General features: G+C 47.2%; 1 long non-coding RNA gene across 1 annotated transcript; it reads right to left on the bottom strand.

The window, feature by feature from the left end:
* Nucleotides 1–396: 396 nt before the first annotated feature.
* On the bottom strand, nucleotides 397–9,126 carry LOC146830653 (uncharacterized). The gene is made up of 4 exons (XR_014961183.1): nucleotides 9,022–9,126; nucleotides 8,876–8,932; nucleotides 8,739–8,780; nucleotides 397–733 (listed from the first exon to the last, which is right to left on the bottom strand). It is a non-coding gene; the product is annotated as an uncharacterized LOC146830653 (long non-coding RNA).
* Between the last annotated feature and the right edge of the window lie 3,525 nt (nucleotides 9,127–12,651).

Below are 12,651 nucleotides of genomic sequence, written 5' to 3'. Positions count from 1 at the left end.
TAGTATATGTTTAGGATATTTTTTGTGTTTGCATTGTATTGACTTATGTGTATTAAGGGGGTGGGGAGTTAATGTTTATCTTGTCATGTGTTAATAGTTGTTAAGATAGGTTAAGTTCTAGATACGGAAAGATAAAATAGTTTTAGTAATAGGTAATGTAGGTTAGGTAGTGTTTTTATATTCTATATATATATATATTCTCTTTAAATAAATGTTATGTAGTTCACAAAGAGATAGTTGTTGTGACTTTAATTTCCTATTATTGAGTTAGGAGAGTACATGATGTTCATATAGTCCAAAGTATATTGCACTGAAGTTTTGCAGCATCAGACTCCTCTTGACAACTGTAGATCATCCTCCCATTGCAGATCTAACACTGAGAATGGGACACCTTTTTCTATTCTACATCCACCACAACACAGCTAGCCACCTTACTGCAATGCACTGTGTGAAAGGGAGGGGGCAAGCATGAGGCATCTCTTACATGATACGACACAATTGTGCTCTCTGTTTGTACTGGCACACAAATTGTGCTGCCTAGCACTAACACAGACACCCTTGCACCATAGTACAGGGACACCTTCCTGGCAAAACCAATCCTGATAAGCATTTTCCACATTTTATGTGTGCTGCATAATGCAGCATACTTTGAAAGCGGATACAACACAGCGATTTAAACCTATATCTCCTCTTTAGCCCTTGTCAGGAATCTTGTATGCACCACTGACCGCATCTAGAAAGAAAACACAAGAGGACAACAAATAAGTATGTGCTTACCAACGACCTGCATAAAACCTACAAAAAGGAATCTTATTGCACATAGAGCTTATGTAAAGGGTTATAGACATTTTTTATTGGAACTCATGCCCAAAGATGAAGCCAGTTATGTGAAGAAACACTGCGCTTACTATAAAAGATAATTTAGACAACTGTGTGAGTAAAAATCGGTTGTTTGGCATTGTTGAACTGTTATACATTTCTCATCTTTTGACATGGCTAAAATTATGCATACTAAGTGATGTTATATGCAAAAGGGGGATTCGCAACACTATTTTTTTTTCTGTTTCTTAGTGGTATGAAGGGTCTAAATCCCATATTGTCGGTCTGCTGAAGTTCAAGTCAGAGCATTCATCTGATTTTAAAAAAAGGCATTGCCTGTCCTGTTGCAATGCAACTACAGAGCTTTTTCATTGGGGGTTGGGATAACTAGGACATTTGGGGCTGGACCTTTACACTAATATACTTCTTCTCCACATAAGGTTCGACAACAGAGCATCAAGTAGGACGACTTCACGCAGACCAGACCCTCAGCCAACCAGGCCATCCTCCCCGAGCTCGACTGATTTTCTGGTACTGTGGTCATATCTAATAGAGAAAAGGTATAGAGAATAGTGGAGGTGGGCTCATATTGTACTGCAACACCAATTAAGAAACCATAAGGTAAGGCTCGTATTGCTCGTCTGACAGCCCTCCCCTGAGGAGGTGTAGAATTTTTACAGATTTCCTAATCTAGCACTAATGTGAAATCTGTAAATGCACCTAAATTATTGTGTGGATGAGTGGGTACCCCCACTCTCAACACATGTAATGCCTCCCTAGGGCAGAGTAATGCAGTGAAGCTAATTTGCCCTGCCTTGCGTTACTCCACATTTATCAAGACTTGCGGGGCCAAGCAAGGGGGGGCTTTGCATGGCTTGGTAAATATCATTCTAGGTAATGTGTCGCCCTCTTGCCCCTTTGCGTGGTACAAGGGCAATGCAAACCCTGATAAATATGGGCCTATGTATCTGGCTAATACAGGTTCTTCCATCCTGAGTCAATTATTTATGACAGACTATTGAGGGGGCAGTGAGCTATACAACTTATGTAATTATGTGGAGGTAAGTACTTTGCAGCAAAGATATGGATCAGTGGAAAAGTGTGTTGGGTTCCCATACCACAAACATCCCTTTTAGAGATGGTAAGTCTTTGTGTACTTTAGATTAATCTCTCTGTGTGTCCATCAAGCTGAGGTTGCTTGTTGATTTACTCTGACGTTCCATGGAAGTACTATACATTACTCAATCTTCCATTGCAAGCGGTATTGTAGTAGCTGGGCTTCTAGAGACAGAATGTGATATTTACTTTATTCCCCTCTGATGTATATCTGGACTGCCCTTTTTTCCTAAATAGCAATGTTTTTTCTTTAAACTTTATTTTTCATTTTGTAACAACAAAAAGATATTGTCAACGATACAGCATATAGGGGCATACCTTCAATGTGGTTGGTACTACTCGGTACAGGTGGCAGCATTAGAGATAGCAAGGCACAATAGGGGTACATATTAATCCGTGAGTATAACACAGTGAGGTAAAGCATGGGATATACCAAACACACACAGGCCACTGACTGCTGGAATCAATTCTCTCGCCCCCCATTAACATCAGGCTGGTCTTCCTTATCCGACCCGCTTTCCCCACTCTCTAGAGTATTGTGGGCGGAGGTCTCTCCCTCCGTCAGCTCTGAAGTGCACATTTCTCGCCAGTCCATCAGGTCTGCTTGTAGTTTCTCGTCCCTACGGGTAAGTTTCATATGTGCTTCTTCGGCTAGAGACCACTCTCACACATCCTTAAGCCAGACCGGCAATCCTGCCCCTCTCTGTCCCATCCATGTTATGGCTACCCTACGCCTAGCTAGCACAAGCATTAATTGTAGCAATTTATATGGAATTTTCCTTTTCTTGGGCTTCCTTAGGGATGCAAGTAGGCAACTCAAGGGTTCTGATCTCAACTTGAGGCCCGTGGCTTCACTAATCTTACTGACCACCCCCGCCCAGACCTACCTGATTACTGAGCACTCCCACGCCAAGTGGAAAAAGCCCGCTTTTTCTATGGCGCACCTGGGGCATCTATCATCCCTGTCACGTGAAATGCATTTTAATGTTACCGGGGTTAACTAGGTGCGATGGAAGAAATTGAAGTGCATCAGTTTAAATCTGGCATTGCAGGAGACAGTGCGTTTCTAGAATGCCGAAATGCCCTATATGACCTGTCCATTGGTACCGCAGCGCGGGGAAATACTAGATAGTATAACCAAGCGCTATATAAACTTCTTTATTATTATTATTTTTGCGTGTGAGGGTGTCTATGTATGCCCACTGTTTCTCTTCCAACTGGACGCCTAGATCCTTCTCCCAGGCAGCCCTGGACGGCGGGCTGTTTCATGGCTTTATAGAGGAGAGAGATCAGTTTGCGACCAGCACCACACGTAAGCAGGATATCTAATGTTTGTGTCGGATGTGGAATATCCGGGTATTGCGGCAATGTGACCTTTACCCCCTCCTATATACCTCTGTAGTGTAAGAATTGCCCCTGCCCGAGGCCAAAGCTCTCCTCCACCTGCTCATAAGTGATAAATGTCTCATTGGGAAGAAGGTCAGCAAGAACTTCACAGCCATCCTTCCTCTAGGATTGGAACGACATATGCATTCCCATGTCTGTAAAGGGGGCCTCTATCCAAATCTGTAGCTTCCTATGAAATGGTGGTTTCATTAAGACCTTCTCAACGAACTGCTGCCACATGTCGGCCGTGGGTCTCACCAGGTAGGGGAGAGTTGCCTCCTCTCCCCAGCTCAGCATTAGTGCCGTCTGAAGTGCCAGGGTATCCGCCCTGCCTGACAGAAGGCGTTTTTCCCAATTGTCCGCATCAGTCAGCCAGTGGGCTGCAGGTTGCAATTGAGCGGCGTAATAATATAGATCAAAGCGTGGAGCTTCCAAGCCACCCTCTTCATAGCTGCATATGACAGTGCTTAGGGCTACCCTACTTTGCCGTCCGGTCCAGAGCAGGGACGTGAGAATCATATTCAGGGTCCTGAAGACGCGCGTCAGTAACGGGCATAGCGAATTCTGGAGGACATACAGGGTCCTGGGAAGCATCACCATCTTGGAGATGGCCAGCCTACCCATCAACGACAGTGAAAGGGTGTTCCAAAATGTCACCGAATGCTGTAGGGACGTGAGTTCCCAGTCTATATTCCTGACCAGTGCTTGTGTGTCTGTTGGCGCAACCTGTATCCCCAGGTATCGGAAACCCGCCCACTCCCATGGCAGCCCCAGGTCCGGGAGATCCTTCAGGGGCACCGAGGCTAGTCCCGCCAATGGAAAGTTTAGTGACTTATTACGATTGAGTCGCAATCCAGATACCTCTCCAAATCTATCCAATTGACACAGCAGTTCAGGCAGTGCATCCGGGGGGGGAGGCCAAATAAAACAGGGCCTCATCGGCATATAGGGAAATAACCTGGCTCGTGTTGCCCACACTAATTTCCCACTGATCCATTTCCCCCCTGACCCAGACCACAAATGGTTCTATGGGCGAACAATAGGGGCAAAAGTGGACACCCCTTGCGAGTGCCCCTACCCAGCTGCCATTCTTCTGAGCGTGCGCCCCCCGAGCTTAACCCTCACGCGAGGTTCTGTGTACAGTATGCAAATCCAGCAACAGAATTTGGGTCCTAGCCACACGACCCGTAACACCTCCAAAAGATATCCCCAGTCTACCGTATCAAATGCCTTGGCTAGGTCGATGGAAACAAGTACCATCTGTTCCTCCCGATCACGTACGTCATGCATTACATGATTAAACCGGCGCAGATTCATAGCCGTGTTCCGGCCCGGTATAAAACCACATTGGTCCTCATGCACCAAATGTGGCATGTGTGGCCCTAAACGAGAGGCCAAGAGCTTACACATAATTTTAGCATCGGTATTAATCATTGTAATAGGCTAGTATGACGAGGGCTCATGGGCATCCCCTCCCGGCTTCAGAATCATGCATATCTCCCCCTGCTTCATGCTGGGTGGAAGATCACCGCGTTCAAAGGCCTCCAGATACACCTGTAATAAGAGGCGGGGGAGCGTGCCCGCAAAGGCCTGATAAAACTCAGGGGGGTACCCGTCACTCCCCGGGGACTTAGCCCTTGGTAAATGCTGCAGCATGGAGTGCACCTCCTGTAGCGTTAGGGGTTCTTCGAGTTCTTTCCGTAAAGATTTAGGGATAGACCGTAGGGTCAGGTCGTGCAGATAAGGGAGATGAGCTGACGCGCTAACTGCTGGGTCCGCGGCATATACTATCTGCAAATGGGATTTCAGGACTCGCAGTAGCCCCACCTCAGAGTGGATCAGGCCACCAATGGGCTCCCGCAGAGCCACGATTGCGGCAAGGACTTGTTCTTGTCGGAGAATCCAGGCCAACAAGCGACTTGATTTGTCCCCTTCCCTATGGAGGCTTTGTCTGTATTGTGTGAGGGTATACTTGTCGAGCCTGTCCCAAATGTCATGAATGCGCTCTCGAATGCTGCACTCCCTTGTCCCGTCCTCAGCGTCCGGAGCTTCTCGGATCTGTGCCTCCAGGAGGTTTCGCTCCTCTGCTTGTAGCTCCCGTTCGAGCTGCTTGCGGACCCCACATGTTAGACTCAAGCAGGCACCCCCCACCACCACTTTCAAGGCCTCCCATTTCGGGGCTCTTGACAAGTCAGGCCCCTCCCAGTTTAGGTCGATATAGTCAGTTATTGCAGATTCTATGTGTTGCTTCCCTACAGCCTCCTCGAGTACCTCCGCCGGTAACCTCCAAGTCCGGGGGCGACGAGCCGGGCCCCCCAATTAACCACGCGAGCCACAAGGGAGTGATCAGATAGGAAACGTGTCACCTCTAAGGACCTAACAGTGTCTGGGTTCACCCAAAAAATCCTGCCTAGCCAACTGTGAATGTTATGAGTGGGGGAGAAACAAGTGTACACTTTCTGGGTTGGGTGTCTCTGACGCCATACATCCTGGGCCCCTATATTCCCCATAACCTACTGGAGCTTCACTGTCATCCTCGGCTTCGTGCCCTTGCGAGGTGGGAACCTGTTGAGTTCAGGATCTAGCACACAATTAAAATCTCCCACCCAGATCAATGGGACTTCTAGTTCAGACACAAGGACCTCCTGCAGGGCCTGAAAAAAGTCTGGATCATCCGTGTTTGGGGCATAAGTATTCAATATAGCAATGTCTCGTCCATCTAACTTAGCTTTGAGGAGTATGTATCTCCCATGAACGTCAGCTTCCATATACTGAAGGGCAATCGGGGTCCCGGGGCCACCCACACAAGGACACTCCCGGCATAAGTAGAGAGTGAAGAGTGGAAAACCTGCCCCGCCATTTTTTCGCCAGCTTCTGAGCTCCTTCTTCATGAGGTGGGTTTCCTGGAGGCATGCTATCGAGACCTGATGTCTCCGGAGAAAGGACAGCACCCTATATCTCTTGGTACATGTACCCAGCCCTCTCACATTCCAGCTTAAGAATTTAAACCCCATTGGTGGTATAACAACCGGCCTCTATGCGTTTCCCTTCCTAAATGGCTACATATAACCTGTTCCCCACATGCTGCACAAACAATACATAAATAAACCAAAAAAAGTGCCCCCATGAACACCCTCCCACTAGCAATGTGCTTACAACTATACATGCATAAATGCTCTTCCCATGCTGATGCCAGGACATGCACAGCTGCCCCAACAGCCCAACAGAGGCTAAAAACTACCCTTAAAGATAAAACTAATTCTAACTCCCAACCCAGCCCAGTCGCCTAGAAGCAGGCATCAATGCCCTGAACCACCCATTTCTATGTTTCTGATATTACAGAGCCAGTCCTCTTCTCAAACCCCACAAAATGTATGGGGTATCCAAGCAATGACTTATTCTGCCCCGATCCTCCCTCCAATATTCTCCCCCAGAGGTACATATCTAAGAGGCGCAGCACCATGGTCCCAGGGAGTCAAGTGCCACCAGGCTATCAATCTAGAACCCCCATACCTCAAAAAGAAGAAAAAAGAACATTGCTTTCATGGCAGGTCTGGAGTGGATGTAAGAGGTCCAGAACAGATTCTGGGACCACATGGTTGGTCGGATTCAGAGTCTCTGGCACTAGTCCCACTTTTGGAGTGTCCGTCACAGTTTGTGGGGAAAAGTCACCAGAGTCCAAAGATTCCACTCGCAGGGCTCCATCATCCCCCACCGTGATTCTCTTTCTTTCCGCTTGGGCACCACTGGCAGACCGGTTCCTGCGCCTTCCCCTCCGGATCTTCGGAGGTATGGTCCCCCATGTGCTCGGGGAGTTCCTCTCCTCTGATTTCTAACCACTCCCACACTTCTTCTGGGGAGTCAAAGAAGTGAACTTTTCCCTGGGATATCACCTTTAGTTTTGCGGGGTACAGTAACCTGTACTGTAGGTGTAGTTCACGAAGCTTTTGCCTGATGCCGAGGAAAGATTTCCTCTGTTCCTGTACCTGGCGGGTATCGTCTGGATGTATTGACACTTTTGCATTGTCGTAGGTGAGATCTGGCGCTTCCCTCGCAGCTTTCAAAATACAGTCCCTGTCCCGGTAGTTCAGGATTTTGGCTATAAGGGCCCTGGGGGGCGGCGGCGGAAGGACCAGCGCCCTGTGTGCTCTTTCCACCACAGAGACCTCCGAAAGACCCGTGGGGCAGAGCTTGGGCTTATCCAGTTCTCCAGAAAACGTTCCGCATTGCCCTGCTCTGCACGCTCCGGAATGCCCAGGACCCCAATATTGCTGCGGCGGGCCCTTCCTTCTGCTTCCTCCGCTCGGCGCTCCAATGCTCCAGTGGTGTTAGTCATCTGGGAGACCTGCTGCCTCACAGACGCAACTTCTCCCTGAAGCTGCACAATGTCCCCCTCCGCCGTTGAGACCTTGTCCGCCACTTTCCGCAGGTCCACCCTCAGCAGATTTACATCAATGGAGACCGTTTCAATCTGCTTTTCCAAGGCGGTGCGGGACCCCTGTATAGCTTCTAAGAGCTCCGCTCTGGATGTTTCATTAGTAGCGTCTGCAAAGGATTGGGGTGCCAACCTGCACTCCTGGGTTAAGAAGTGATCAACAAATTTATCAATTATACTCAATGTATTCAAGAGTGTGCTGCTGTTTGCTTAGGGTCCAGCCTATATGGACCTGTGTACTATCATACGATACAAGGTGTGGAAACCTCCGTGCCTGTCACACAGCGCACTGTTTTCAAGTCCCTAGGGCTTCTTTCAATATTACAACAGTATAAACTCAGAAACTGTATTTTTTCATGTAATCAAAGGCATTCATATTTATTCATTTCTTATTTTCATGAATATGCCAATCCTCATCAGAGTTGTTAAGAAAATTACATTACAAACGAAACGTAAACATAATTAATACACAAATCATATGTTGAACTGTTATATATAGACTAATAATAAATGTTCACATAAGACCCAATGCATTTCAGGTATAACCCTTCTTAAGGGGATCAAAGTTTCAAAATTAATAACATATGTTCATGTAGTATCTGTAGCCACCAGCTGGAACACAGAAAAAATGTATTGTAAATAAGAACAATCCGCCAATGAATCAAAGTCAGATATCTGTACTTGCTGCCACTGTCAAAGGCCTCATACCCATGGTGTGGGAAAACTGGAAGGAAAGTGAGTGCGTGATAGAAAAGAAAGGTCAGTGAATAAATGAGAGAAGCATCTAGCACTATAATCATAGCCATGTGACAACGCCACCTCGAAGATACTGAGTGTGTATAGAAAATGTGGATCAATCCGGACAGTGCAACCCTCCTAAATGATTGTGAAAGCGTTATCCCCGTGAGCTCTAATCGTGCACTTGAAAGCGTCTCCCTGAATACCAATTTAACACAACTGTGATCTCAAAACAATCAATTACCTCAGGAAATTCTGAACGTGTAGCTCAAAGCCGAATGTCTACCTGAGTGAACAGAACGTAATATTATATGTGAGTAATACTATGTATTCTATGTCATAACCTTAAGAAGCGGAAGTCCTCCGATACATGTGAATTACCTGTCCCGCTGATTAAACAGCGATTATTCAAAAGGAGAAAGAAGCTTGATTGCCGTTCTAAATGTGAAAGAAAAAAGAAGTCTATGAACTGTCCCTCCAAGAAGACTGCATCCGTGTTATCAGGGAAAGCCAACAATGTCACTTACCAAGTTTAATATGTAAAACGTTCGTAACTCTCCATCTCCCCCTCGACTGTATGCATCAGATAGCCAAACACCATTAAAACGGCGTGTATACTACGTCAGTACGTCCCACGTGATCAAAGTACAGACTCCGATCTCTTAAAGGTGTACGTGCCGTGAAAAAATGCAACTAACTTTATTGATATGAATGCATTTCTGATGAAAGTAAACACATGTGGAAACAGTCACCCGAGTAGAGAAAAAAGATGATTGCCAGTGAGCCAATTAAAGAATGATATCGCATCTACAAACTAACAATACATGTGATGTGCCTACCTAATTCAAACCTGAATGAGTGTGTAAGTTGAAGCGTGTATATGAAATGTAATGAGAAGAGGCATAAAGATAAAAGGAAGAGAGAGACAAACAGGGCTAGGGTTGCTCAAGAATACTGCAAATAGAGTTTGATCATACTATACAGGTGAATGGAGACAAGTGATAGTGGGTGCAAGTACAGATATACATAAAGGATGTCACAAGTATTAAATTTACATAGACAATATCTGAATGAACAAATCTACATCTCATCATAAAAAGCATAGTAATTCATAATGTTCATTTAACCCTTTGGGAATGATTGTATCAAGGAATTTAATCCAAAAGGTTTCTCGTTGAGCTAACTGAGTGTGAATATCAGTGCCTGCTCTGTGTCTCACAGATTCTAGAATAGTGAATCTAAGTTGTGGAATGGTATGTGATTTATCTAACCAATGTGCTGCCAAGGCAGAGTGTCTGTTCTTATTGCGTATCATACTTTTGTGTTCTATGACGCGTGTTTTGATTTTGCGGGAAGTTCTACCCACGAAAATCAAACCACATGGACAGCGAATTGCATAAATGACTCATTCCGTGTTGCAGTCTGAAGTGTGTTTGAGTTTAATGGTTTTTCCGGAATGTGGGTGATCCAAAGTGTTACCCAAGATGACATTTCCACATTGTACACAATTAAAACATTTTTTCATTCCTTTGAAAGTTGAATTTTTTTTATTTTTTTATTGAGATTTTACAAAATACAAAAGGTGCAACACAATTGAACAGGCCAGCCTTACATACGACATAATGAGTAATAGCTCAATGACAATGTATACATTGGAATGCAGTTTCATACCCATCCCCATCAAGCACATGCCCGAGCTGTCAGCAGTGCCCCGCTTCCTCACATGTGCGGCCTTCTCAACTTATATCTGCATAACAAACTGATCAGTTCATCTGATGCACCATGTAGCAGTGCTGCCATCTCTCCCAGGGCCTATGGTCCCCACAGTGTACCCAGTCCGTGCTGCAGGAGTGTAGTGGTCCTTTCCAGCAGTGCGCCGCCCCAAGTCAAGTCTAGCTAGCGGTCAGGGCCGACGGTCCCACCCCGAGCCACATCAGCTGCTTCACTATGTTCCCTCAACCACGTCAGGAAAGGGTCCCAGATGTCACGGGGCCGTGAGGTAGGAGGCATCAGTTTCCAAAATGTACTCAGCTGCACGTTGCCATATGTCACATCTGCGATCCACCCCTTGAGTGATGGCGCCCTCCTCCTCCCCCAGTGTACTGCCACCTGTCTCTTCGCGTAAAGTAACAGTAGGGCATGTAATTTGCGCTGCTTGGGCGGGGTGTCTTTAACATATCCCAACAGACCCAGCAGAGGCGACGGGTCCGCAGGTACGCCAACAATCTGACCAATTGATGTGAACACCCCCGACCAATATTCCCCAAGCCTCGGGCAATCCCAGGCCATGTGCAAAAAGGTAGCGGGGGAGTGCCTACAGCGCCAGCAACTGTCATCTTCCCTCAATCCCATGCGATGCAAACTTATGGGTGTTCTATAAAATCGACTTAAGTATTTAAAGTGGATCAAACGGAGTCTGTAGTTAGGGGAAAGTTCAGACTGCTGTCTGCAGCAGAAATCCCACTGCGCCTCGGTAACAGGGGTGGGAAGATCTCCATTCCAATACTGAAATGATTTGGACTGTACCACCGGGGCTGCGTCCTGCATATGCGTATATAAACGAGTGATCAGTTTGCGCTGGGAGGGGTATTTCAATATGTTTTCCAAAGCTTGGAGCTGTGGGGGGGCCGCCGGAAAATCCCTAGACATCGCCCGGCATGCCGTGCGCAATTGATGGTAGATAAACAGCTCAGCAAAGGGCACTGCCTGGCCCTCCTCCGCAGTCGGTGGCGGCCTGAACTCATCATCAGGAAATAGATCATCAAAAGTGCGCAGCTTCAACGTCCGCGCTAGGCGCGCACCACCGCCATCGTCAAGACACGGTAGCATGGGGTTCTGTGCTAATGGAATGGAGGGGGCATATCGCAACGGGATCCCCGCCCACCTACGCAACTCCTCCCATGCTCATCTTACCATGCCCGCGGTATTAATGTCACTATGTGGGCGTCGCGATCCTGTGTAGAGTGCAACCCGCATGGGGACAGGCGCAACCGCGTCCATCTCCACCGCAACATGGGGTTGAAATGGTCTGGGGTGTACCCAGAAGTGGAGGAACTGGGCTTGGGCACATAACGCATAAAGATGCATGTCCGGAGCTCCCAATCCGCCCTGTCGTAACGGAAGCGTAAGCATGTTCCAGGATACCCTCGCCTGCCTGCCTGCCTAGGTCAGCGCAACTAAATGCGATTTAAGAACATTGAAGAAGCGGGCTGTCTAGGGGATCGGGATATTCACGAAGAGATACAGAAATTTTGGCAAAATGACCATCTTGGCCAGTGCTATCCTCCCCGCTACCGAAAGTGGGAGTTTCGACCAGATTTGAACCTTCTCCTCCAACCATGTCACTGCCCGTCCCTAATTCAAGTTCCATAGGGCTTGCATGTCGCGACTTATCCAAATGCCCAAATATTTGACCTCATCCGCCTCCCATTTTAAGGGGTATTCAGAGCGCACCTGCGGCGTGTTGTCTGTTAACGGAAAGATCACTGACTTTTCCCAGTTAATAGAAATCCCGGATAGCCCCCCGAAACGGATGAATTCCCTCAAAATCGGGTCAAGGTTTACCTCCGGATCGATCAGGTATAGAGTCACGTCATCGGCATAGAGCGATATTAATAGGCTTCTAGAACTGAGCCCTATGCCTCTCGCCGTGTGGTGCTGCCGGACACGAGCCGCCAATGGCTCCATCGTGATTGCAAATAACAGCGGGGAAAGAGTACAACCCTGCCGTGTGCCGCGTGAAATGGGGAAGGGATCAGATAGCAGTCCATTCACTCTAATTCGGGATCTAGGTGAGGTATACAGGAGCCGCACCCAATTAATAAGGAGGGGACTGAAACCCATGCGCCCAAGTATGGCAAACAAATACGGCCATTCAAGGGTATCAAAAGCTTTGGTTGCGTCCAGGAAAACCACAGCAGCACGCACGTCAGGGTGCAGGTAATGCAGGATGGAAAAAATAGTACGCAAGTTGTGAGATGTGGACCGCCCTGGGATAAACCCTGATTGGTCCGGCAGCGCCACCAAGGGGATCAATGGTTGGATGCGGTTTGCAAGCAATTTAGCCAATATTTTGGCATCGACATTTATGAGCGACAAAGGTCGATAAGAGTGCAGCTCCGTGTCAGACTTCCCAGGTTTCAATAACGTGATGATTA

This window comes from Triturus cristatus, chromosome 5_1, assembly GCF_964204655.1.
Source record: "Triturus cristatus chromosome 5_1, aTriCri1.1, whole genome shotgun sequence".
Classification (NCBI taxonomy): Eukaryota; Metazoa; Chordata; class Amphibia; order Caudata; family Salamandridae; genus Triturus; species Triturus cristatus.
This window is presented reverse-complemented; position numbering and strand designations above follow the sequence as displayed.